Below are 26,646 nucleotides of genomic sequence, written 5' to 3' on the forward strand. Positions count from 1 at the left end.
TCTATAATTTGAGTTATAGTAAGATGTATCTAATTTGAGTTGTAGTAAAATGTCTGTAATTTCAGATACACTGTAGTAAGCTGTATCTATTTTGAGTTATAGTAAGATGTCTGTATTTTGAGTTATAGTAAGATGTCTGCAATTTTTGCTTTACTAACATGTCTGTAATTTTAGTTACACTGTAGTAAGATGTATCTAATTTGAGTAATTGTAAGATGTCTGCAATATGAGTTATAGTAAAATGTTTGTAAGTTGAGTTACTCTGTAGTAAGATATATCTAATTTGAGTTACAGTAAGATGCGTGCAATTTGAGTTATAGTAAGAAGTCTGTAATTTGTCTCTATTTTGAGTTGTAGTAAAATGTCTGCAATTTGAGTTATAGTAAGATGTCGATAATTTGAGATATTTTAACATGTCTCTATTTCGACTTGTGGTACGATATCTCTATTTTGAGTTGTGGTACGATGTCTGTAATTTGAGTTACAGTAAGATGTCTGTAATTTGAGTTATAGTAAGATGTCTGTAATTTGAGTTATAGTAAGATGTCTGTAATTTGAGTTATAGTAAGATGTCTGTAATTTGAGTTATAGTAAGATGTCTGTAATTTGAGTTATAGTAAGATGTCTGTAATTTGAGTTATAGTAAAATGTCTGTAATTTGAGTTATAGTAAGATGTTTCTAATTTGAGTTATAGTAAGATGTTTCTAATTTGAGTTATAGTAAGATGTCTGTAATTTCAGCTTTAGTAAGACGTCTGTAATTTGAGATATAGTAAGATGTCTGTAATTTCAGCTTTAGTAAGACGTCTGTAATTTGAGATATAGTAAGATGTCTGTAATTTCAGCTTTAGTAAGATGTCTGTAATTTGAGTTATAGTAAGATGTCTCTAATTTGTTATAGTAAGATGTCTGTAATTTGAGTTATAGTAAGATGTCTGTAATTTAAGTTATAGTAAGATGTCTGTAATTTGAGTTATAGTAAGATGAATGTAATTTGAGTTATAGTAAGATGTTTCTAATTTGAGTTATAGTAAGATGTCTGTAATTTGAGTTATAGGAAGATGTCTGTAATTTGAGTTATAGTAAGATGAATGTAATTTGAGTTATAGTAAGATGTCTGTAATTTGAGTTATAAGAAGATGTCTGTAATTTGAGTTAAAGAAGATGTCTGTAATTTCAATTATAGTAAGATGTCTGTAATGTGAGTTATAGTAAGATGTCTGTAATTTGAGTTATAGTAAGATGTCTATATTTTGAGTTGCAGAAATATGTCTGCAAATTGAGTTATAGTAAGACATCTTTATTTTGAGTTACAGTAAGATATCTGCAATTTGTGCTTCACTAATTAAGATGTCTCTAATTTGTTATAGTAAGATGTTTGTAATTTGAGTTATAGTAAGATGTCTGTAATTTGAGTTATAGTAAGATATCTGTATTTTGAGTTATAGTAAGATGTCTGTAATTGAAGTTATAGTAAGATGAATGTAATTTGAGTTATAGTAAGATGTCTGTAATTTAAGTTATAGTAAGATGTCTGCAATTTTTGCTTTACTAACATGTCTGTAATTTTAGTTACACTGTAGTAAGATGTATCTAATTTGAGTAATTGTAAGATGTCTGCAATATGAGTTATAGTAAAATGTTTGTAAGTTGAGTTACTCTGTAGTAAGATATATCTAATTTGAGTTACAGTAAGATGCGTGCAATTTGAGTTATAGTAAGAAGTCTGTAATTTGTCTCTATTTTGAGTTGTAGTAAAATGTCTGCAATTTGAGTTATAGTAAGATGTCGATAATTTGAGATATTTTAACATGTCTCTATTTCGACTTGTGGTACGATATCTCTATTTTGAGTTGTGGTACGATGTCTGTAATTTGAGTTACAGTAAGATGTCTGTAATTTGAGTTATAGTAAGATGTCTGTAATTTGAGTTATAGTAAGATGTCTGTAATTTGAGTTATAGTAAGATGTCTGTAATTTGAGTTATAGTAAGATGTCTGTAATTTGAGTTATAGTAAGATGTCTGTAATTTGAGTTATAGTAAAATGTCTGTAATTTGAGTTATAGTAAGATGTTTCTAATTTGAGTTATAGTAAGATGTTTCTAATTTGAGTTATAGTAAGATGTCTGTAATTTCAGCTTTAGTAAGACGTCTGTAATTTGAGATATAGTAAGATGTCTGTAATTTCAGCTTTAGTAAGACGTCTGTAATTTGAGATATAGTAAGATGTCTGTAATTTCAGCTTTAGTAAGATGTCTGTAATTTGAGTTATAGTAAGATGTCTCTAATTTGTTATAGTAAGATGTCTGTAATTTGAGTTATAGTAAGATGTCTGTAATTTAAGTTATAGTAAGATGTCTGTAATTTGAGTTATAGTAAGATGAATGTAATTTGAGTTATAGTAAGATGTTTCTAATTTGAGTTATAGTAAGATGTCTGTAATTTGAGTTATAGGAAGATGTCTGTAATTTGAGTTATAGTAAGATGAATGTAATTTGAGTTATAGTAAGATGTCTGTAATTTGAGTTATAAGAAGATGTCTGTAATTTGAGTTAAAGAAGATGTCTGTAATTTCAATTATAGTAAGATGTCTGTAATGTGAGTTATAGTAAGATGTCTGTAATTTGAGTTATAGTAAGATGTCTATATTTTGAGTTGCAGAAATATGTCTGCAAATTGAGTTATAGTAAGACATCTTTATTTTGAGTTACAGTAAGATATCTGCAATTTGTGCTTCACTAATTAAGATGTCTCTAATTTGTTATAGTAAGATGTTTGTAATTTGAGTTATAGTAAGATGTCTGTAATTTGAGTTATAGTAAGATATCTGTATTTTGAGTTATAGTAAGATGTCTGTAATTGAAGTTATAGTAAGATGAATGTAATTTGAGTTATAGTAAGATGTCTGTAATTTAAGTTATAGTAAGATGTCTGTAATTTGAGTTATAGAAGATGTTTCTAATTTGAGTTATAGTAAGATTTCTGTAATTTGAGTTATAGTAAGATGTCTGTAATTTGAGTTATAGTAAAATGTCTGTAATTTGAGTTATAGTAAAATGTCTGTAATTTGAGTTATAGTAAAATGTCTGTATTTTGAGTTATAGTAAGATGTCTGTAATTTCAATTATAGTAAGATGTCTTTAATTAAATTATAGTAAGATGTCTTTAATTAAATTATAGTAAGATGTCTTGGTAAGATGTCTCTATTTTGAGTTATATTAAGATGTCTATAATTTTAGTTACAGTAAGATGTCTGTAATTTGAGTAACAGTAAGATGTCTGTATTTTGAGTTATAGTAAAATGTCTGTAATTTGAGTTCTAGTAAGATGTCTGTAATTTGAGTAACAGTAAGATGTCTCTATTTTGAGTTATAGTAAAATGTCTGTAATTTGAGTTATAGTAAGATGTCTCTATTTTGAGTTATAATAATTTGTGTTATAGCAAGATGTCTATAATTTGAGTTATAGTAAGATGTATCTAATTTGAGTTATAGTAAGATGTCTGCAACTTGAGTTGTAGTAAAATTTCTGTAATTTCAGATACACTGTAGTAAGCTGTATCTATTTTGAGTTATAGTAAGATGTCTGTATTTTGAGTTATAGTAAGATGTCTGCAATTTTTGCTTTACTAACATGTCTGTAATTTTAGTTACACTGTAGTAAGATGTATCTAATTTTAGTAATTCTAAGATGTCTGCAATATGAGTTATAGTAAAATGTTTGTAAGTTGAGTTACTCTGTAGTAAGATATATCTAATTTGAGTTACAGTAAGATGCGTGCAATTTGAGTTATAGTAAGAAGTCTGTAATTTGTCTCTATTTTGAGTTGTAGTAAAATTTCTGCAATTTGAGTTATAGTAAGATGTCTGTAATTTGAGTTATAGTAAGATGTCTGTAATTTGAGTTATAGTAAGATGTCTGTAATTTGAGTTATAGTAAGATGTCTCTATTTTGAGTTGTAGAAATATGTCTGCAAATTGAGTTATAGTAAGACAACTTTATTTTGAGTTACAGTAAGATGTCTGCAATTTGTGCTTCATTAATTAAGATGTCTCTAATTTGTTATAGTAAGATGTTTGTAATTTGAGTTATAGTAAGATGTCTGTAATTTGAGTTATAGTAAGATGTCTGTAATTTGAGTTATAGTAAGATGTCTCTATTTTGAGTTATAGTAAGATGTCTGTAATTTGAGTTATAGTAAGATGTCTGTAATTTGAGTTATAGTAAGATATCTGTATTTTGAGTTATAGTAAGATGTCTCCATTTTGAGTTATAGTAAGATGTTTTTACTCTAATGCTTACCAAAATAACACTTTAATACGCTACTTACAGTGGCATTTCCTTTCAAATAACTTTTTTAGCACTAGTATGCACACAATGGAAATGCACAAATCAATGATAGTCATTAGAAATAAAACCCTAAACAGTCCCAATGAAGTTATAATATGCAGGTGCCTTTCCTGGTTTGATCACCTGTCAACACTAACAACAGGCATTTGGAAACACAGTGAATTATTGTAGCGTTCTTGACACATCAATAACAAACCCAACTTTGTTTTTATCCAACCCAACTTTGACAGTAAATCTCTAAGGACAGAAAAGCTCTGTATCTGAAATCCCACCTGCAGGACAATATAATGGTGTGTGTGTGTGCAATGTTGTTTCCCCTGAGCAAGTCTTTCAAAGGAAAGCAGTGGGGTGATCAATAAATAGCATGCTGAACAGTGGGGCACAACAGCTATTTTCTACAAAACAATTATATTTGACATTTTATGCTGAAGTACACACTTTACTGTAGCGTTGTTTGCTGAATTCAATAGCAATCTGTCATCAATAGTAAACAATCTTAGTTGAATGTAAGTGTATCAGCAGCAGCACGTGGAAAATAACAGTGTGAGTGAAACAAGAAACAATCTCAGGTTAACAACCCTGAAATGAAGAGGTCTGTAGCTCTGCAGTGAAACACAGTGAGACACAGTTCCTAAAGGCATTACTGCAGCACAGGAGAAGAGAGGAGGACCAACGGTAACATCTGAGGAATGATTCATTGTGCAGCTGTTGAGGAATGTGTTAAGCTTTTAAATCCCTCCAATCTGTTGAACCTGCTTGCTATTGAGTTTGCCACCCTCCCCCTGAGAGGGATATAAAATGTCTGTGATTGATCAGGCTCCAGTATTTAATCATTAATGTAGCACCCTCCATGATAATGCAAACTAAACACCTATACACAATTAATAATTAAATGGTGGTATTGATAGAACATAAAAATACTCGCACTGGGAAACATTTGTCAGTGGGTGACGGGTCAGAATCAAGGCAAAGCTGTTTTTTTTTGTTTCAAGAACAGCACTGGCATTTTCAGAATGTTTGGTCACACTATTTGGATAGTCCATCTGTAGATGCTCTGCAGATGGATGCTCTACAGATGGACTATCCAAATAGTGTGACCAACCATCCATTGTGTCTAAATGCTTGAGGATCAAACCACTAGTCATATCAGCTACTTTAAGAATCAGACAGCAAACTATGAGTGGCACACCGAGTCTTAGCAGTCTGGAGAGCTCCTTGGCTGGCGGATGGACATCCTGTACCTGACATGTCAACCTCCATTACGTCTTCCAACATGACCTAATAACTTAAATATGCCCTCATAACCAACTGGCCATGCATCAGGCATCAGTTCAACCCAGTAGGGAACCAGCAACGTAACTTCCAAAAAGAGCGTTCTCTCCCAACCCGCAAAATCTATGTAATTGAATGTGATCCTTTAGTGTGGTCTGAAAAAAAATATTCAACCATAGACTGATTGAGATAGTTTAGCGTCAAACCAATAGTCATGTCAGCTAGTGTACCATCTGACAGCAAGCTGAGAGCCCCACAGTGTCTCAGTGGATGGAGGTCCATCTGACAGCAAGTTGGGAGCCCCACAGTGTCTCAGTGGACGGGGGTCCATCTGACAGCAAGTTGGGAGCCCCACAGTGTCTCAGTGGACGGGGGTCCATCTGACAGCAAGCTGAGAGCCCCACAGTGTCTCAGTGGACGGGGGTCCATCTGACAGCAAGTTGGGAGCCCCACAGTGTCTCAGTGGACGGGGGTCCATCTGACAGCAAGCTGAGAGCCCCACAGTGTCTCAGTGGACGGAGGTCCATCTGACAGCAAGCTGAGAGCCCCACAGTGTCTCAGTGGATGGAGGTCCATCTGACAGCAAGCTGAGAGCCCCACAGTGTCTCAGTGGACGGAGGTCCATCTGACAGCAAGCTGAGAGCCCCACAGTGTCTCAGTGGACGGAGGTCCATCTGACAGCAAGCTGAGAGCCCCACAGTGTCTCAGTGGACGGAGGTCCATCTGACAGCAAGCTGAGAGCCCCACAGTGTCTCAGTGGACGGGGGTCCTTCTGACAGCAAGCTGAGAGCCCCACAGTGTCTCAGTGGACGGGGGTCCATCTGACAGCAAGCTGAGAGCCCCACAGTGTCTCAGTGGACGGGGGTCCATCTGACAGCAAGCTGAGAGCCCCACAGTGTCTCAGTGGACAGAGGTCCATCTCATTAGCTGGCAGATGAACCTCCTGCATCCTACATGTCTCCCTCCATTACATTACCTAATACAGGGTTTCCCAAACTCGGTCCTCCGGACCCCAAGGGGTGCACGTTTTAGTTTTTGGCCTAGCACTACACAGCTGATTTCAAATAACCAACTCATCATCAAGCTTTGGTTATTTGAATCAGCTGTGTAGTGCTAGGGCAAAAACCAAAACGTGCACCCAAGACCGAGTTTGGGAAACACCAACCTAATAACTTCATCAGTGTCCTTGAAGCCAACTAGCCATGCATCAGGTATCAGCCCAACCTCGTTGGCAACCAGTCCCATCACTCCACCAAAGAATCACTCCAAATGGCGCAAGGTCTTGTGACTATGTCTTTAGACTGTGAATGAGCTAGCATCTAATTCACGTTCTCTTTTTAAAAGAGTATCTTGGATGACCTCAGTTGCCACAGAAGAAAACAGAGAATTCTGCTACTGATGAAGACCTGATTACATACACAGCGGGTTGAATTATTGCCAATGTGCCGCCCATCGCTGCTGCCTCTTGGAAAGTACACGTGTTTAGGGGATTCCATTTCCTCTGCATTGACCTTTTTTCTGGCTCTGTTATTAACAAAACCGCATAAAATAGATTGGGTGTCACAGCCAGGCTGAAATTAAACAACTATCACTTTAATCTGAGGGCTGTTGGCTTCAAGCAGAGGTGATTGCATGAACTGATGTACACATTTTATTACGCAGCTGAGCATCCAAGTGGACCATGACTCTTATTTATTTTATGAAGTTGTTTTAATTCCCCTACTTATAAATATATTTGCGTCAGCTTACTGTTTTTGAATGGGTTTTTTGCTTGGTGGGCCATTGTTAGCTTACTGTTTTTGAATGGGTTATTTGCTTGGTGGGTCATTGTTAGCTTACTGTTTTTGAATGGGTTATTTGCTTGGTGGGTCATTGTTAGCTCACTGTTTTTGAATGGGTTATTTGCTTGTTGGGTCATTGTTAGCTCACTGTTTTTGAATGGGTTGTTTGCTTGGTGTGTCATTGTTAGATTCTGCCTTCTTCTTTTTCCTTCTTGTTTGATATTGCCGTCTGTCATTGTGAGAGTGAAGGGAGTGAGCGAATCTGCTGAGATGAACGTTGCCTTGGATACACCACTTTACCCCATCAACTTTAAGTGTTCCAATTTGTTTGCTCTTTCATGTCTCATACTCTTTGTTTTATGTGTACGCTTTGAAATCCTAAAATTCAAATGTGCTCTTTCTTTCATCGCTTGCGGTAGGCTATTTGAAAATGTAACGACTACTTTCTCAGGTATGGGTTTTATTTGTTTTTCAAATCTCAGAATTGTCTTTGATATATGACAGTTTCCTAATGCTCCATCTGATCAAAACCCCGGTAGGTTGAACATATAGTAGAAACTGCACAACTCCAGGCAACACCTGATGGGCCACAGAAGAAAACTTTGATATAAATGAAGAGCTGATTCAATATGTGCTGCCTTACAAGTAGGGGAATTCAAACCCATGACAGCAATAGGAATACTTTACTATAACCTCTCAGCACTATTTGAATGTAAAGTTTGACTGGAGATTGTACATGTTACTGTGGTACAGTTTAAGCCATGTGGAACATATTAGAGATAAAATAGCCTGTTAATTGAGAGCAGATCAGTCAGGGTAATCGTAAAATTGAATCCATATTAGTGAATACCTATCTATTCAGTGCAGTTGGGCTGCAATGTCTTTGCGGGACAATCCATTTTTAATATCACTGAATAAGCAGGTAGACCTGATCTGAACAAGAAAGCAAGGACATAGCCTGCCTCCAGGAACAAGCTGACCTACATTCCCAGATTAGATTCATTTAGAAGTGCATGTACTGTAATGATGTAGCTAAGTCCACACATAAGCTTTAATAAAAATAAGTGCAGTCTGCGGATTTCCCTTTTTTTTCAAATAATGCCAAAACATATTGTAGGCCTTTGTGGCCCATTAACCGATTGTAATGATCATCTTGTTCGCTAAGAATAACGCCATACTCTTTGAAAAAAAAGTTCCATACAGAACCAAAAAGAGTTCTATCGCTTGCTTCGTATGTGGAACCGCTTAAAGTTTTATATTAAAAACCTTTTATAAGGATCTTTGATAAGAACCCCAAGGGTTCTTCTTCACGAAACCAAAATTGGTTTCATATAGAACGTTAGCCCTTTATGAATTATGGCTACCACTAATAAATAGTCATGCTTTTAGCTAAGAATATAGTAAACAATAAAATAATGGACAAAAGAATACAAGCATAGTTTTGAGACTTTAATTGTCATTATATCTAAACATAGTTTGGAAATATGCACTGGTGGCAGAGAAGCATCTCTTTGTTTGAATGACGGCCCAAGTCTATCTTGGTACAAACGCTGGCTGGTTCTTTGTGGAACAGTAGGTCTACAGTATGGGTTGTTGCCTGGCTTGTTCTTTGTGGAACAGTAGGTCTACAGTATGGGTTGTTGCCTGGCTGGTTCTTTGTGGAACAGTAGGTCTACAGTATGGGTTGTTGCCTGGCTGGTTCTTTGTGGAACAGTAGGTCTACAGTATGGGTTGTTTTCTGGCTGGTTCTTTGTGGAACAGTAGGTCTACAGTATGGGTTGTTGCCTGGCTGGTTCTTTGTGGAACAGTAGCTCTACAGTATGGGTTGTTGCCTGGCTGGTTCTTTGTGGAACAGTAGGTCTACAGTATGGGTTGTTGCCTGGCTGGTTCTTTGTGGAACAGTAGGTCTACAGTATGGGTTGTTTTCTGGCTGTTTTTTTGTGGAACAGTAGGTCTACAGTATGGGTTGTTGCCTGGCTGGTTCTTTGTGTAACAGTAGCTCTACAGTATGGGTTGTTTTCTGGCAGTTTGTTTGTGGAACAGTAGGTCTACAGTATGGGTTGTTGCCTGGCTGGTTCCAGAGAAGAAAAAAAAGGAAATAAACATGAGTTAATCTGCCAAAATGAAGACTAAATCCTATACTGACAAACATTATCATTATTTTGATGTAGAACAATTGACATGCAGTTGTTGTCAGCAGCAGCCGAAAGAGAGATCCTCTGCCTCTGATAGTTGGGTTAGTGCCACACTGAGCAAATCATAGAGTGTTAAAAGTAATGTAATGATTAACTGGGCTATTGAACCACCAAGACTTACTATACATCATTGATTCTAAACCATTTAGATAGGCTACATACCTTCTCTCAATCAACCCACTGGCCAATCACTGTCACAAGCATCGTTGTATGTGGATCAAAACGCAGCGGGTATATTTATCATCTTCTTTTATTGAAGGAAAATCAAAAACACGTGAACAAAACAAACAACGAAACAGTCCCATCAGGTACACAGACTAAACAGGAAACAACCACCCACCAACACAAGAGAAAATTAACCCACTTAAATATGGCCTCTAATTAGAGGCAACGACAACCAGCTATCTCTAATTGGAGGTCGTTCCAAAACCCCAACATAGAAATAGAAAACTCAGATAAACACATAGAAATAGACAATATAGAACATACACCAAAACCCCCGAAACACACAAAACAAACACCCTCTGCCATGCCCTGACCACTCTACAATAACAAACAACCCCTTTTACTGGTCAGGACGTGACAGTACCCCCCAAAGGTGCATACCCCGGATGCACCGAAACACAAAACCCCACAAAAAATAACCCCAAACTAAAAGGGAGGGAAGGGAGGGTGGCCACCGTCACCGACGGCTCCCGTGATACACCCCCCCCTCCCTAATCCTCCAACTACGGAGGTGGCTCAGGCTGCGGCCTTAGTCCCCATTCTAACCTGTAGACCACTGCTGAAGACTCTGGGCTAAGGTGCGTCTCTGGAGGCCTCGGGCTGAGGAGCGTCTCTGGAGGGCTCAGGGCTGAGGAGCGTCTCTGGAGGGCTCAGGGCTGAGGAGCGTCTCTGGAGGGCTCAGGGCTGAGGAGCGTCTCTGGAGGGCTCAGGGCTGAGGAGCGTCTGGAGGGCTCAGGGCTGTGGGCCATCTCTGTCGGCTCCGGGCTGTGGGCCGTCTCTGTCGGCTCCGGGCTGTGGGCCGTCTCTGTCGGCTCCGGGCTGTGGGCCGTCTCTGTCGGCTCCGGGCTGTGGGCCGTCTCTGGCGGCTCCGGGCTGTGGGCCGTCTCTGGCGGTTCCAGGCTGTGGGCCGTCTGTCGGTTCCGGACTGTGGGACGTCGCCGGAAGTTCTGGATGGGGGAACTGTCGCCGGAAGCTCTGGACGAGGAACTGTCGCCGGAAGCTCTGGACGGGAACTGTCGCCGGAAGCTCTGGACAGGGACTGCGCACTGAAGGCCTGATGCGTGGGGCCGGCTTTGGGGACGCCAGACTAGTGACACGCACCACAGGGCTAGTGCGAGGAGCAGGAACAGGACGTACTGGACTGGGCAGGCGCACTGAAGGCCTGATGCGTGGGGCTGGCTTTGGAGTCGCCAGACTAGTGACACGCACCACAGGGCTAGTGTGAGGAGCAGGAACAGGGCGTACTGGACTGGGCAGGCGCACTAGAGACCTGATGCGTGGGGCTGGCTTTGGAGGCACCAGAACAGTAACACACACCACAGGGCTAGTGCGAGGTGCAAGAACAGGATACACTGGGTCTTGAATACACAGAGCGGAGTGCTGGCACAGGGCGAACTGGGCTGTGCTGAGGTATGATGGCTGCCGTGCGTAGAGCAGGCGCAGGGTAGCCTGGGCCTAGGAGACGCACTGGTGGCCAGATGTGCTGTGCCGACGCACTTCTCCCTGGCTGGATGCCCACTCTAGCACGGCACTTGCGGGGGGCTGGAATCAACCATACCGGACTGTGCGTGCGGATGGGCGAGACCGTGCGCAATTCCGCATAACACGGTGCGCTCAACGCCAAGTGCTCTCCATTATAAGCACAAGGACTTGGTTCAGGCCTATTGCCTGACTTACTCCAACTCCCCGTGTGCCCCCCCAAAAGACATTTGGGGGCTACCTCCTCACCTCCTGAAATGGAGGATACAGTGCCTCATACCTCCGACGCTCAGCCTTTGCTGCCTCCAGCTCCTCCTTCGTGCGCTTGAACTCCCCAGCCTGCTGCCATGGTCCTTTACCATCCAATACCTCCTCCCATGTCCACGACTCCAAATAACTTTCCTGCTGCTCCTTCCTCCGCTGCTTGGTCCTCCTTTGGTGGGTGGTTCTGTCACAAGCGTCGTTGAATGTGGACCAAAACGCAGTGGGTATATTTATCATCTTCTTTTATTGAAGGAAAAACAAAAACACGTGAACAAAACAAACGACGAAACAGTCCCATCAGGTACACAGACTAAACAGGAAACAACCACCCACCAACACAAGAGAAAGTTAACCCACTTAAATATGGCCTCTAATTAGAGGCAACGACAACCAGCTGCCTCTAATTGGAGGTCGTTCCAAAACCCCAACATAGAAATAGAAAACTCAGATAAACACATAGAAATAGACAATATAGAACATACACCAAAAACCCCAAAACACACAAAACAAACACCCTCTGCCACGCCCTGACCACTCTACAATAACAAACAACCCCTTTTGCTGGTCAGGATGTGAAAATCACAATCATTCAACAGAGGTCAGCAACAGTCTTCCAATGGTTTTATGACTCCTCACTGAAATAAAAGAAACAATTAGCAAATTGCCAATGTAAGGCTTGGCCTGTAGCTGTATTTGGCATATTTCATTATAAAAAATGATGTTTATTTGTAAGCATTAGATACTGTAGAACCCCTTTTTTTCTAAGAGTGTAGGATATGCTTTTATTAAACACACAATTTCCTCTTGCTTCTAGCTAACATTTAGTTTGAAACATCACAGGTTTGTATGAACCCCAAAGAACCCTTTTGTCCACAGAGTTTAGCCTACACATTTAAATTGACCTACAGGTCAATAATCTAATCTAATAATAATTTTACACTATCTAGTCAGTTGAGGACCACCAGAGTGAACTGAAATTCCAAACCATAGTACAAAATTCAAAGTAAGTACTCATGCACAAGCCTATCTCCTGTTTCTGTAGCGTGAGGCAGCTTGATGTACAAGTACATCCCCTGGACAGGGTGCTAGTCTATCGCCGGGACCCAATCTCCTTAATACTGAGTGTCAAGCAGAGACGCATCAGGTCCCATTTTAACAGTCTTTGGTATGACTCAGCTGGGTATTGAACAACCTTTCACTCTAAGCGCAGACACTCCAACCACAAAGTTGGTCAAAACCATACTACAAGTTTTACCATTATTTTATTATCTACCACGTGTGTCCGATTTTCTGGCGTAGTCATATATATTTTTTTATTATTATGGGTTGGAGTTGAACCATAGGAGGAGGAATCTTTCAAGAGATGTATTGTTGGTACAGGCCTGGTAATAACATCATTAATAGAATTGACATTCTGAACATTTGAATGAGTGTAGCAGGAAAGAAATAAAGCACCCTATTACCCTGCACAAATACTGTGTGAGGCAGGCACGCCCTGGTTCTGACCTCTCTGGTGCTATTGCTCATTCATATGGCACTACCATAAGACAAAAGACAGCCTCATAACAGGAAGAGGTGGTGTGCTGGTCAACACAGACAGATTTAAAGGCCTCTCACATCTCCGGCGGGTAAGAGAAAGCTTTTATCATGCGCTGCGTTGTCTGCTGTGGTCAGATCTATCCCACAAATACGCCTCATTTAAATATATTCAGCCATCCAAACAGGTTATAACAGTTAAAAGGGAGATATTGAATGCCCAGTACATGGCCTGGCCTCACACCAATTAACGTGTTTAAGAGGAAGCATTTGGAGGGAAAATGTTTGTTTTTTAAAAATGTGGTGAGTTCTGCCACCTTGTCGTTTTGCTAAGTGTTCTGATGTTGATCTTGCTCTTGAGGCAATGCGGGTGATACTTTGCGTAAGATCCCAGGTTAATGATTAGCAGTTTTATAATATTGCACTACAATCCCCGTCATTTGCAGATATTATTCCCATCTTAAAAACATAACCAGGCAACCAGTCAGTCCATGTTATCTAATCGAAATCTTAACTGAATGCTTCAGCTGGGGATTACTGATGCCCACAATCCAAGCAGTGGAGAATTTAACCTAGAGCTGGGCGATATGGACAAAAATCCATACAGCGATAAATTGCCTGAATTAATGCGATAACGATACGCTTATAACATTAATGTGAACCAATTTTTAAAAATGATTATCCTTTAAAGGCCCAGTGCAGTCAAAAATTGGATTTTCCTGTGTTTATATATATATTTCCACACTATGTGGTTGGAATAATAGGGTGAAGAAAAAAGGAAACCGGTTTCCTTTTTTCCTTCATCCTGTTTCAACTGTTGCCATGCACCTGCAACAAGATTGCTCAGATGTGCGAGTGCCTTTTGAATTTTTGAATAATAGGGTGACATTTCTTTTATGATGATAATGGCCTTTTAGTGTAAGTGTCACGTCCTGACCATAGAAAGCTGTTATTTTATATGGTAGAGTAGGTCAGGGCGTGACAGGGGGGTTTTCTAGTTTAGTTTTTCTATGTTGTTATGTTCTAGTTTTGTATTTCTATGTTGAGTTTTGTTTGGGATGATCTCCAATTAGAGGCAGCTGGTCATCGTTGTCTCTAATTGGAGATCATACTTAAGTAGGTGTTTTTCCCACCTGGGTTTGTGGGAGATTGTTTTTGAGTTAGTGTATGTTTCAACTCTGCGTCACGGTTTGTTCGTTCAGTTTATTGTGTATGTATTCCAAAGTTTCACAGTGAAAATAAAATGTGGAACGACACACACGCTGCACTTTGGTCCTCTCCTTCCTACGACAACCGTCACAGTAAGAGCTGTTTGAAAAGACTGCCTGAAATTTCAGCCTGTTTTCGTGGGATGGAGTTTTGGCCTGTCTGGTGACATCCCCAGGCGTTTAATTATTATTCGATTATTTTAGGGGGTAGATCAGCTTTAATATTGCAGATTGTGGCTTCCATCAATGTAATTGTCTGCAACATTTCCAATCTTCCATATATATATATATATAATATATATATATATAATAGATTCAATATTTTCCTATATTATTTACCCTAACCATAGCAACAGGCAGTTAATTAATAGACCAGTAAGAAAGAGTTCCAAACCTCTCTGCCAATAACAGCTAGTTTTCAGTTTTCCCTTCCCCACTCAGTGTCACACCCTGATCTGTTTCACCTGTCCTTTTGCTTGTCTCCACCCTCTCCAAGTGTCATCCATCTTCCCCCCTTATCATCTGGGTATTTATACCTGTGTTTTCTGTCTGTCTGTAACAGTTTGTCTTGTTTGTCAAGCTTACCAGTGTTTGTCCTGTCTTTTCCCAGCCTCTCTTTTTCTCATCCTCCTGGTTTTTGACCCTTGCCTGTCCTGACCCTGTACCTGCCCGCCGTCTTGTACCTTTGCTCCACCTCTGGATTACTAAACTCTGTCTGTCCCTGAGCCTGCCGGCCGTCCTGTATCTTTGCTCCTACTCTGGATTATTGACCCCTGCCTGCCTTGACCTGTCGTTTGCCTGCCCCTGTTGTTACAATAAACATTGTTACTTCACAGTCTGCGCTTGGGTCTTACCTTGATAGCTGATACTCAGACCACTCCCAGACAGTCCTAGCAACATTTTTGCTTGAGAAATTTCTCTTTGCTCAGAAGCTTTTTGTTAATTTGACAATTTTAATTGAAAATAATCACATTAAGGTACTTAATTGTTACCCCGAAATGATTTGATATTAAGATAAAAACGGCTGCATTGGGCCTTTTAACTACTACTAGTTTGATGTTTGTAGCCATCAATTGTCTCATTAAAAAGCAACCATATTAGCAAAATGTATATTTTAAACTTCACATTTCTCTAGTATAGGCTACTTATTGTAATGAATGATATCAGCAAAATGCCTGTGATAAGTGATTGGTATGGTCAGTGTCGCTCATTTTAGATTTATCGTCCCAGCTCTAATTGAACCGGCAACCCAGAACAGATTCATACACACTGTTGAGCTTTGACTTCAAGTAAAACCTGCCCTTGGTATAGTCAACCATTGGGATATTGCTCTAGTCCCCCTGTTGCTGTTCAGGTCTGGCCAGAATATTTAGAGCTAGTTGAAGTTAAAATACATACGGTATGAAGATTGTAGGTGCAGTGGAGGCACAGTCAGCGTTCTATAGATCTTCATCAGAAACATCTATAGGGGACAAAAAAATACACATTTTGTTTTACGTCTGTTATTAGAATAAATATTGGAGTTTTTTAGGGCCTTAATCCACCACTCACTAAATATACAGTAGTGTCTGTTGGAGGAGTATTTTTCACTAAATATACAGTAGTGTGTGGTGGAGGAGAGTATTTTTCACTAAATATACAGTAGTGTCTGTTGGAGGAGTGTATTTCTCACTAAATATACAGTAGAGTCTGGTGGAGGGGCGTATTTTTCACTAAATATACAGTAGTGTCTGGTGGAGGAGCGTATTTTTCACTAAATATACAGTAGTGTGTGGTGGAGGAGAGTATTTTTCAGTAAATATACAGTAGTGTCTGGTGGAGGACTGTATTCTTCAGTAAATATACAGTAGTGTCTGGTGGAGGACTGTATTCTTCACTAAATATACAGTAGTGTGTGGTGGAGGAGCGTATTTCTCACTAAATATACAGTAGTGTGTGGTGGAGGAGCGTATTTCTCACTAAATATACAGTTGTGTGTGGTGGAGGAGAGTATTTTTCACTAAATATACAGTAGTGTCTGGTGGAGGAGAGTATTTTTCACTAAATATACAGTAGTGTGTGGTGGAGGAGAGTATTTTTCAGTAAATATACAGTAGTGTGTGGTGGAGGAGAGTATTTTTCACTAAATATACAGTAGTGTGTGGTGGAGGAGAGTATTTTTCACTAAATATACAGTAGTGTCTGTTGGAGGAGTGTATTTCTCACTAAATATACAGTAGTGTCTGGTGGAGGGGCGTATTTTTCACTAAATATACAGTAGTGTCTGGTGGAGGAGCGTATTTTTCACTAAATATACAGTAGTGTGTGGTGGAGGAGAGTATTTTTCAGTAAATATACAGTAGTGTCTGGTGGAGGACTGTATTCTTCACTAAATATACAGTAGTGTCTGGTGGAGGACTGTATTCTTCACTAAATATACAGTAGTGTGTGGTGGAGGAGCGTATTTCTCACTAAATATACAGTAGTGTGTGGTGGAGGAGCGTATTTCTCACTAAATATACAGTAGTGTGTGGTGGAGGAGAGTATTTTTCACTAAATATACAGTAGTGTCTGGTGGAGGAGAGTATTTTTCACTAAATATACAGTGGTGTGTGGTGGAGGAGTGTGTTTTTCACTAAATATACAGTAGTGTGTGGTGGAGGAGAGTATTTTTCACTAAATATACAGTAGTGTGTGGAGGAGTGTATTTTTCAGAAAATATACAGTAGTGTCTGATGGAGGAGAGTATTTTTCACTAAATATACAGTAGTGTCTGGTGGAGGAGAGTATTTTTCAGTAAATAAACAGTAGTGTGTGGTGGAGGAGAGTATTTTTCAGTAAATATACAGTAGTGTCTGGTGGAGGAGAGTATTTTTCAGTAAATATACAGTAGTGTGTGGTGGAGGAGTGTATTTTTCAGTAAATATACAGTAATGTCTGGTGGAGGAGAGTGTATTCGCCTTTATGCAATCCCCTGTCTTTTCAAACACTGACTTCTTCCCTTTTCCTTCACTGCAAGCAACATTTAATGTTTGTAGGTTAAGTATTAAGCTTTAGTTTTTTTAAGGATAAAGCAAAGCCATTCTGAAATGAGTCCTAAAGCTTTTGTTGGTTAGCACTGAGCAGGGAATGGATTTCTATAGAAATCAGCTGGCACAGCGGGGTCCTCTGAATCCGTAGTTGCACCACTCTCACAAGCATTTAATAAGTTACCCAGGATGTTATGTTGGTATCACACTGAGACGGGGATATCTCAGGGAAATTTCGAAAAACCTGTAAATGTTCGGGTCAATCACTGTTACAGGGTGTTTCATTTTTCCCTGCCATAAAAAGAAAGAACCTGTCCCCTGTCCCCCTTCTCCCTCAGAGATCAGAGCAATGAGGTACTTGGTATTTGTGGGACACCTGTTGTGTGTCTGCACAGTGAAAATGTATCACATGCTACTTATTTTCTCAGTACTATTTTTAGCAAATTGTCATCTCAGGACACTGTAGTTACGCAATTCCTGTGTCAATCACTTCACTTACAACTAATCAACTCGACTTCTGCCATTGCCATTTACCTGGCATTCTCCAGGCACATTTGGCTTGCCAGAATACAAATACTATGCAGAGAGACAGTGGCCTGACCTGCCTCTCAATCAACCCACTCTGACCTTTCTCAGTCTGCTGAGGGTTAGACACATTATCTTTATCAGATCACTGAGGATTACGTTTCTTTATCAGCTCCAAACGGCCAACACATTTGACCCGTGTCCATGTTGCTTGCCTTTGATTTTGATATTTGATATTTGCTGCACCTCAAACTCCTAGCAGAGTTACTGGTCCATTTACACTGAGTTTGGACGGCGTTGATATTCAAATCATAGCCTGTATTCAGTGCATAATGTCACACGTCAGGCAGCAGGGCATTGCCAAGTTCTGACATGTTGAGGGTTGCACTCTGGAGGAATTGCTGTAGCATTTTATGCTAATCTAATCCATAAAATATTATTCGACAAGGCGACCACATTTTCTGCTCTTTGTTTACTTTTAAGTAAAGCATACTGAGTAGGGGTGAAACACAGATCAACTCAGATCAGCTGATATGCCAGTGTGAAAACTATTTTCACTTATAAACTGGGTGGTTCGAGCCCTGAATGCTGATTGGCTGACAGCTGTGGTATATCAGACCATATACCACGGGTATGACAAAACAATTATTTTTACTGCTCTAATTACGTTGGTAACCAGTTTATAATAGCAATAAGGCACCTCGGGGGTTTGTGGTATATGGCCAATATATCACGGCTAAGGGCTGTATCCAGGCACTCCACATTGGCCATATACCACACCCCCTCGGGCCTTATTGCTTAAAAATATCATCACGTAATGGTGCAGAGAAGATAGCATTTCAAGTATACAGACAGAATACACCCACACACATTTTGAAACAGCAATGAAGGGGGATTTTAGAGTGAAACAGAATCTACAGAAAAATCTCTGAAACAATTGTGTACATACTGTAATTGTTTTGATTTCAAATCAAATGGTTTAACAAAGTAGACACTAGGTGGAAATTCTTATCCATATGCTACCATCGTCCGGTCACATAACACACAGCTTTCCAGATGAAATGTAGTACATATGGTGGTTTCAGATCATTGCCTGTGGGCTTTAATTGGATTTCTGCCTAGAGTACACATTTTCCATCTGCTATGCTGTCCAACATAAAGTTGTACATTAGGATAATTTCTCTTAGCTCTTTTTTTCATTACCCCACTGTCACTCCAAATGGCTGGGCTAGCACTGCCCTCCACGAACACAATATGTAGTGGTTACTAAGGGAGATTGGGGAACAAAGTATCACAGGGTCAGTTGTAACAAATAAATAAGTCCAATTAGAAACCACGTAGAAAGCTTTTATTCAATGTGCTAATGTTTGGTTAGTGTCTCTACTAGCTTAAGAAGTTTTGTCATCCATCAATTCTTTTTTTTTTTTACAGAAAATAGTTTTTTTAGGCCCTAAAGTAAATATACTGTTGTTGGATTCTGGGTTAAACTTGGAACATTGCTATCCTAGAGACATAATACATCAGAAGTTAGACTATAGTATCTGAGGGGTGATAGAGACTGGTTTTTACATCAGAAGTTAATGGTTATCTGTAGGAGCCAGATGGCTATGGAATGTGTTGGGTGGAAGGGAGGAAGTCACATGATTGTTATAGGGGATATGGGTGGAGGTCTTTGGATTAGGCATCAAGGGGGTTGAGGTCAGGTCAGATCCCCTTAAGGGAGAAACAATGGTTTATTATCCTATTACTTCGTCTTCCTGTCAAACCATAAAAGAGAGAAGGAGGAGGAGTGCCTAAATTGGAGTATATATACTTGTGGTGGTGGAAACATTTTTGGTCTAATGCAGCGGTATTGATCCTCTGGGCAGAATAAAACTTGGTTAAGCTTTCATAATGTCCGTTGAGTGTTTTACTCTGAGAATTAGAACCTAACACTGTATATCATAATACAGTATCTCATCAAATATACTATGCTATGATCAGCCAAGCAGTCATTTTATCTAATTTCATAGGTCAATAATAAAAAAAAAAAGGGTTGGCAAGTGTATTTACTAAGTAATTGACGGATGACGAAACGTCTTAGGCTTGTAGAGACACTAACCGAGCATTAGCACATTGAATAACAGCTTTCTACGTTTTTTCTAGTTTGAGTTATTTACTTGTTACAACTGACCCTGTGTTACTTTTGATCTGCTATCTTTATAATCAACTCAATGTTGCCAAATATGATATATTCTGTCATTCGTTAAGTGTTATTTAGCAAGTTTAGAAACGTTGGTCATTTGACTTTTGTTTGACTGCCATTATGGAATGTGTATGATTCGACAACGCTATAGCCTACTCAGTGAGGTTTGTGTGTCCTGGGTGTGCTCTGTGTAGAGATAGCCTAGGCCAACTGCTGAAATGCATTGAATTAATTGAGGAACATGATAACGTTTGGAATTAATGAATGGCCTGTTTCGCAATTCACAACAAAGTCATTTACGATCAAAGATACTGTCACGCCTGCTCCCGCTCTTTCCTCCCCCTCTCCCAGCCTGCTTGCCCAGCGCCCATGGGGGGGGGGGGTACTGTCACGCCTGTTCCCGCTCTTCCTCCCCCTGGTGCCTCGAGGGCGCCAGGCTCCCCAGGATTACGCAATCAAGCCAACATCAGTACGCACACCTGCCTTTCCCCGTCACGCGCATCTGCGCTGATTGGACTGAATTCTATTACTTGTGTCATTGCCTTCCTTATATCTGTTTGTTCCCTAGCTCTGTTCCCTGCTTCAGGATTGATGTGTGTCATATGTCCTTGTTTACCCGTGTGCTGACACTGTTCCTGTCGTGTTCTATGTCCGTTCCCTATTAAATGTTTGACTCTCTGTACCTGCTTCTCCTGTCCGGCGTCGTTTCCTTACAGTTGCTAAATATCAGTTTCATCTTGCTGTGAAGTCGTTACATAGTGGCGCAGCGACAATCTTATTTTGGGAAAACCCTGGCATACTGACCATATCTTGGTTTTAAATGCTTTAAATGGGCACTTGTGATTTTATGCAGTATTTCCTAGAACTCTCAGGATAAATATGGCTTATTCCTGGTATTGAAACTTGGTAGATTTTCAGGAAAATATGAATCCCTACTACTTGGTATGATTTACTGAAAAGGAAACAAAGTACAGAAAATGTGGTCCCCGTGTCAAATAATATATAGAGTGCATCCCTCAACATGTCAGAACTTGGTAATGCCCTGCTGTCTGACGTATGAGCATATGCACTGAATACAGGCTATGATTTGAATATCAACGCCGTCCAAACTCAGTGTAAATAGACCAGTAACTCTGCTAGAAGTTTGAGGTGCAGCAAATATCAAAATCAAAGGCAAGCAACATGGACAAGGGTCAAATGTATTGGCCGTTTGGAGCTGATAAAGATATGTAGTGGCGTAATAATGTAATATGATGTACTGTTTTATCTTTTGTTTTATATGTGATGTAAGTGCCTTAATGTGTTTGGACCCGAGGAAGAGTAGCTGCTGCCTTGGCAACAACTAATGGGAATCCCTAATAAATACAAATGTGCAGGGCAAAATGGAAATGGCAAAAGTAGAGTTGATGAGTTGTAAGTGATTGACACAGAATTGCGTAATACAGCTACAGTGCCCTGAGATGGACAATTTGCAAAAAATAGTACTAAGAAAATAAGTAGCATGTGATACATTGGGGAAATGGTATGCCCACAAGAGATCAAAAGAGAATGGTAGAACGTGCAAGCGAACAGGCGGGCCACAAACAGGCAAATAATGGCGAAGTACAACAGTGGTGTGCAGAACGCCATCTCGTCGGTCCTCGTCAGACGACCACTCCTATCAGCTAAAAACAAGAAGAAGCGGCTCCAGTGGACATGCGATCACCAACACTAGAAAATTGAAGAGTGGAAAAACATAGCCTGGTCCGACTAATCCCGCTTCCTGTTGCGTCAGGCTGATGGCAGAGTCAGGATTTGGTGTAAGCAGCATGAGTCAATGGACCCATCCTGCCTGGTGTCAACGGTACAGGCTGGTGGTAGTGGCGTAATGTTGTGGGAAATGTTTTCCTAGCACACGTTAGGTCCCTTGATACCAATTGAGCAACGTTTCCATGCCCCAAAGAATTCAGGCTGTTCTGTAGGCAAAGAGGGATCCGACCCGGTACTAGATGGGTGTACCTAATAAACTGGCCAATGAGTGTAACGGTAGTGTTTATAATGCTACCTCATCAGCTTAGCAGGTATTTATTTACATGGTACCGTTTATAATGTCACCTTGTCAGCATAAAAGTACTGTAGTTATATGGTAGTATTATTAATGTGACCTCGTTAACGTAGAGTCACATCGCTCCTCCTCCTTTACTATTAGCAAGCGTGCAGAATGTCATTCACTAATTAACTTCAGCCTATGAGCATGGAACACTAAGCCAATTCCACCACACGTCCTGAATAACCTATGGGCTCACTCGTCCAATAATCACTTTCCGTTCATTCAACCAATGGGCATAAATCTAGGGCGTATTTATATGTGAACTCGCCGCTTGTGTCTTTCATTTGCTGTTTTGCAGCAACAGTCTTCCAACGACGTTATGCTTTCCATGTTGTTTAAGTCATGTCAGACGGCGTACCTCCCTGGAGATTGTTCCAGTGATCGATCTACAAACACTCTCAAGTGATATGGTGATTCCTCCTCGGTTTCCCAGGTGATTTGGTGATTCCTCCTCGGTTTCCCAGGTGATTTGGTGATTCCTCCTCGGTTTCCCAGGTGATTTGGTGATTCCTCCTCGGTTTCCCAGGTGATTTGGTGATTCCTCCTCGGTTTCCCAGGTGATTTGGTGATTCCTCCTCGGTTTCCCAGGTGATTTGGTGATTCCTCCTCGGTTTCCCAGGTGATTTGGTGATTCCTCCTCGGTTTCCTAGGTGATTTGGTGATTCCTCCTCGGTTTCCCAGGTGATTTGGTGATTCCTCCTCGGTTTCCCAGGTGATTTGGTGATTCCTCCTCGGTTTCCCAGGTGATTTGGTGATTCCTCCTCGGTTTCCCAGGTGATTTGGTGATTCCTCCTCGGTTTCCTAGGTGATTTGGTGATTCCTCCTCGGTTTCCCAGGTGATTTGGTGATTCCTCCTTGGTTTCCCAAGAAGATTTGCAGTACACGACAGTATTCCTTTTTCAGGAGAAGAGGTCTGGTTTCCCAAAGGGAAGGAAATATTCCAGAATTGGCTTCACCAGCGGGGGGTGTGTATTCCAAGACGCGAGGCGATGTGCCAGGCTGCTCCTTCTTCCTCCGCTCCCTAAGACGCGGGCGGCCTCCTCCACCCAGACCTGGTGCTGGTGGCTATCCACCCGTCTTTTAAACCTCTTTTTTAAACCCCAGTGATGTTTTAGTTCCATGTTTTCCCCCAAGAGAAGAGAGTTCATTAATTAGCCGTCATTCTACCTTGATCTATTACGTTATCATTCATTTCAGTTATCAGATCTGGTCAGATTTATCGTGACTGCAAATGTTATGGATAGTCTCTCAAAGCTATTCATGTGGTAAACACTACCATATGGGCTTTCTGTACATCCGGGTTTCATATTCACTGTGCATTCAAATGGCCATCGATAAAATGCAATTGTGGTCATTGTCCGTAGCTTATGCCTGCCCATACTATAACCCAACCACCACCATGGGGCACTCTGTTCACAACGTTGACATCAGCAAACTGCTCACTCACACGACGCCATATACACTGTCTGCCATCTTGCCCGGTACAGTTGAAACCGGGATTCATCTGTGAAGAGCACACTTCTCCAGCATGCTAGTGACCATCAAAGGTGTGCATTTGCTCAATGAAGTCGATTACAACGCTGAACTGCAGTCAGGTCAAGACACTGGTGAAGACTATGAGCGTACAGATGAGCTTCCCTGAGACGGTTTCTGACAGTTTGTGCAAAAATTCTTCGGTTGTGCAAACCCACAGTTTCATCAGCTGTCCGGGTGGATGGTCTCAGACGATCCCACAGGTGAAGAAGCCGGATGTGGAGATCCTGGGTTGGCATGGTTACACGTGGTCTGCGGTTTTGAGGCCTCTTAGATGACTTTGGAGGCAGCTTATGATAGAGAAATTAACATTAAATTCTCTGGCAACGGCTCTGGTGGACATTCCTGCAGTCAGCCAGGATTCCAATTGCACGCTCAAAACTTGAGACAACTGTGGCATTGTGTTGTTTAGCAAAACTGCACATTGTCCCCAGCAGAAGGTGCACCTGTGAAATGATCATGCTGTTTAATCAGCTTCTTTATATGCCACACCTGTCAGGTGGATGGATTATCTTGGCAAAGAAAAAATGCTCACTATCAGGGGTGTAAACAAATTTGTGCCCAAAATTTGAGAGAAATAAACTTTTAGTGCATACAGAATTTCTGGGATCTTTTATTGCAGCTCATGAAACATGGGACCAACACTTTACATGTTGCATTTATATTTTTGTTCAGTGTAGAAGCAACAGTCTTTATACTTTGATCTGGTTTCATCCAAATATCATCCAATTTCATTGACAACATGATTTTGACTGTTCATGACCTTTAACGCCGTCATTGGAATATCTTTCCCCCAGCGGGGGTGGGGTTGTCTCTGTAGTTCATTCCCTTAAGCCTGTACTTGATTGAAATAACATTATTATTTAAATATTATCACAAAGTGGTAATTCTCCCAACATTGGGATATGCGTAGGCACTTGAGGAACTCATACTCTTGTGTAAGCCTCATGAAAGCTACAAAAGTGCCCAACCTTAACATGTGTTGACAATACAACCGATCATGAACCGGAATGGCATTTACTCTCACATGTTGCCAAAAATAACTATTTGAAAGTCACACCCCTGCTAAGCCACACCCTCCAGTCTTCTGCTCGGACCCAGTGGGCCATAGCTCAATAACCTAGCGTCAATAACCCAACAACTAAGTGATCCAACTGGCTGGGTCAAAATAACATAACGTAGTCCAGAGCTGGGTTAACTATAGTATTAACTATGCTTTGTGGAAAGTAACTGTAACGGAGATACTGAGACGCAGGTGAAACATATAATAAAACAACAAACATGGACCAAGACAACATAACAGTAGCTTCTACACATAAACACAGGAACAATACTGACTGGGGAAAGAACCTAAGGGCGTGCCAGATATAGGGGGAGGTAATAAGTGAGATAATGGAGTCCAGGTGTGCCTCCTACTGACGTGCAGAAGCACGTAATGATTGATGCCAGGTGTGCATAATGATGACCGGTGGTTATTATACTGGCCACGTAGAACGCCGGAGGGGAGGGGAGGAGTGGGAGTAGACGGGACACTAACTATTTTTCTGGAGGAACAAATTATTACTTTGGAAGTAACCACAACTATTTGAATACAGATCCCCAAAAAATGACTACTTTTTAAAACTATTTCAATACAAATCTGAAAGCAACTACTTTTGATAAACTACACAATGTGTAATGGCGGATGGTTGTAAATCAGAGTCCATAGAGCTGTGCTCAGCTGTTCCGCAAGGTTCTATTTTAGGCCCACTGTTGTTCATTTTGTATATCAACAACATTGGGGATCTTATTGAAACAGCGGATGTTCATTTTTATGCAGATGATACTGTTCTTTATTCAAGTGGTAGTAGTTTATCTTTAGCTTTTGAAAATGCCCAAAGAGCATTTAACATCATACAACAGAATCTGTATGATTTAAAGCTGTTTCTTTATTCAGGTAAAACAAATGCATGGTATTTTCAAATGCCAGGCATGTTACTAATCATGTCATTGCTACATTGGCTGGACATACTATAGAACAAGTTAAAGTGAACAAATATTTGGGTGTGTGGGTTGATGATAAGCTGAGCTTCACTGTGCATGTGGATAACTTGTTAAGGAAGCTCAAGCTGGAAATAGGTTTTTATTACCGGCATAAGGCTTGTTTTTCTTTTGAAGCCAGGAAGGACCTGGTATGGTGTACATTACTGGCGGTTTTAGATTTTAGTGATGTTATATATATGCAGGCCTCAACCACTACCCTGAGAGCACTTGATTCAGTGTATCATGCAGCCCTCAGGTTCATTACAATTCAAAAAGGTCTAACACATCATTGTGATCTCTACAGCGCTGTTGGCTGGTCGTCATTGTTTAAGCGTAGGCTTAAACAGTGGTATACACTAATTTATAAGGCCACATTGGGTAAAATGCCATTTTATCTCTGTTCTTTTTTAGTCAGGTCGGTAAATAAATATAAATTACAGTCCCATTCTCATTTGCTTCTAACAGTACCAAAAATTAGAACAGGTCATGGTAGAAATAGTTTTAGTTATTTAGCTCCATGGTCCTGGAATTCTCTCCTGAACATTTAAAATTTGATGATCTAGTTTCGTTGGTAGAATTTAAACACTTGATCTATGTACATATGTAACAGTATATTTTCCATCCCACTCCTCGCCCCGAACCAGGGACCCTCTGCACACATCTACAACTGCCTCCCATGAAGCATCGATACCCATCGCTCCACAAAAGCCGCAGCCCTTGCAGAGCAAGGGGAACAACTACTTCAAGGTCTCAGAGCGAGTGACGTCAACGATTGAAACGCTATTAGCGCGCACCCCGCTAGCTAGCTAGCCATTTCACATCAGTTACATATATCATAGAAGAGTGTAATTGTTTTTAGGCCAGCTGTTTTTAGTCAAGACTTTCGTGTTTTTAACGTAAAATGTTTTTGTTGTACTGTATGTGTGTTTATAGTTTTGTTTAATGTTGTGTTAGTGTATGCAAGTTGTTTTGT

Source organism: Salmo salar, chromosome 19 (genome assembly GCF_965601325.2).
Source record: "Salmo salar chromosome 19, fSalSal1, whole genome shotgun sequence".
NCBI lineage: Eukaryota > Metazoa > Chordata > Actinopteri > Salmoniformes > Salmonidae > Salmo > Salmo salar.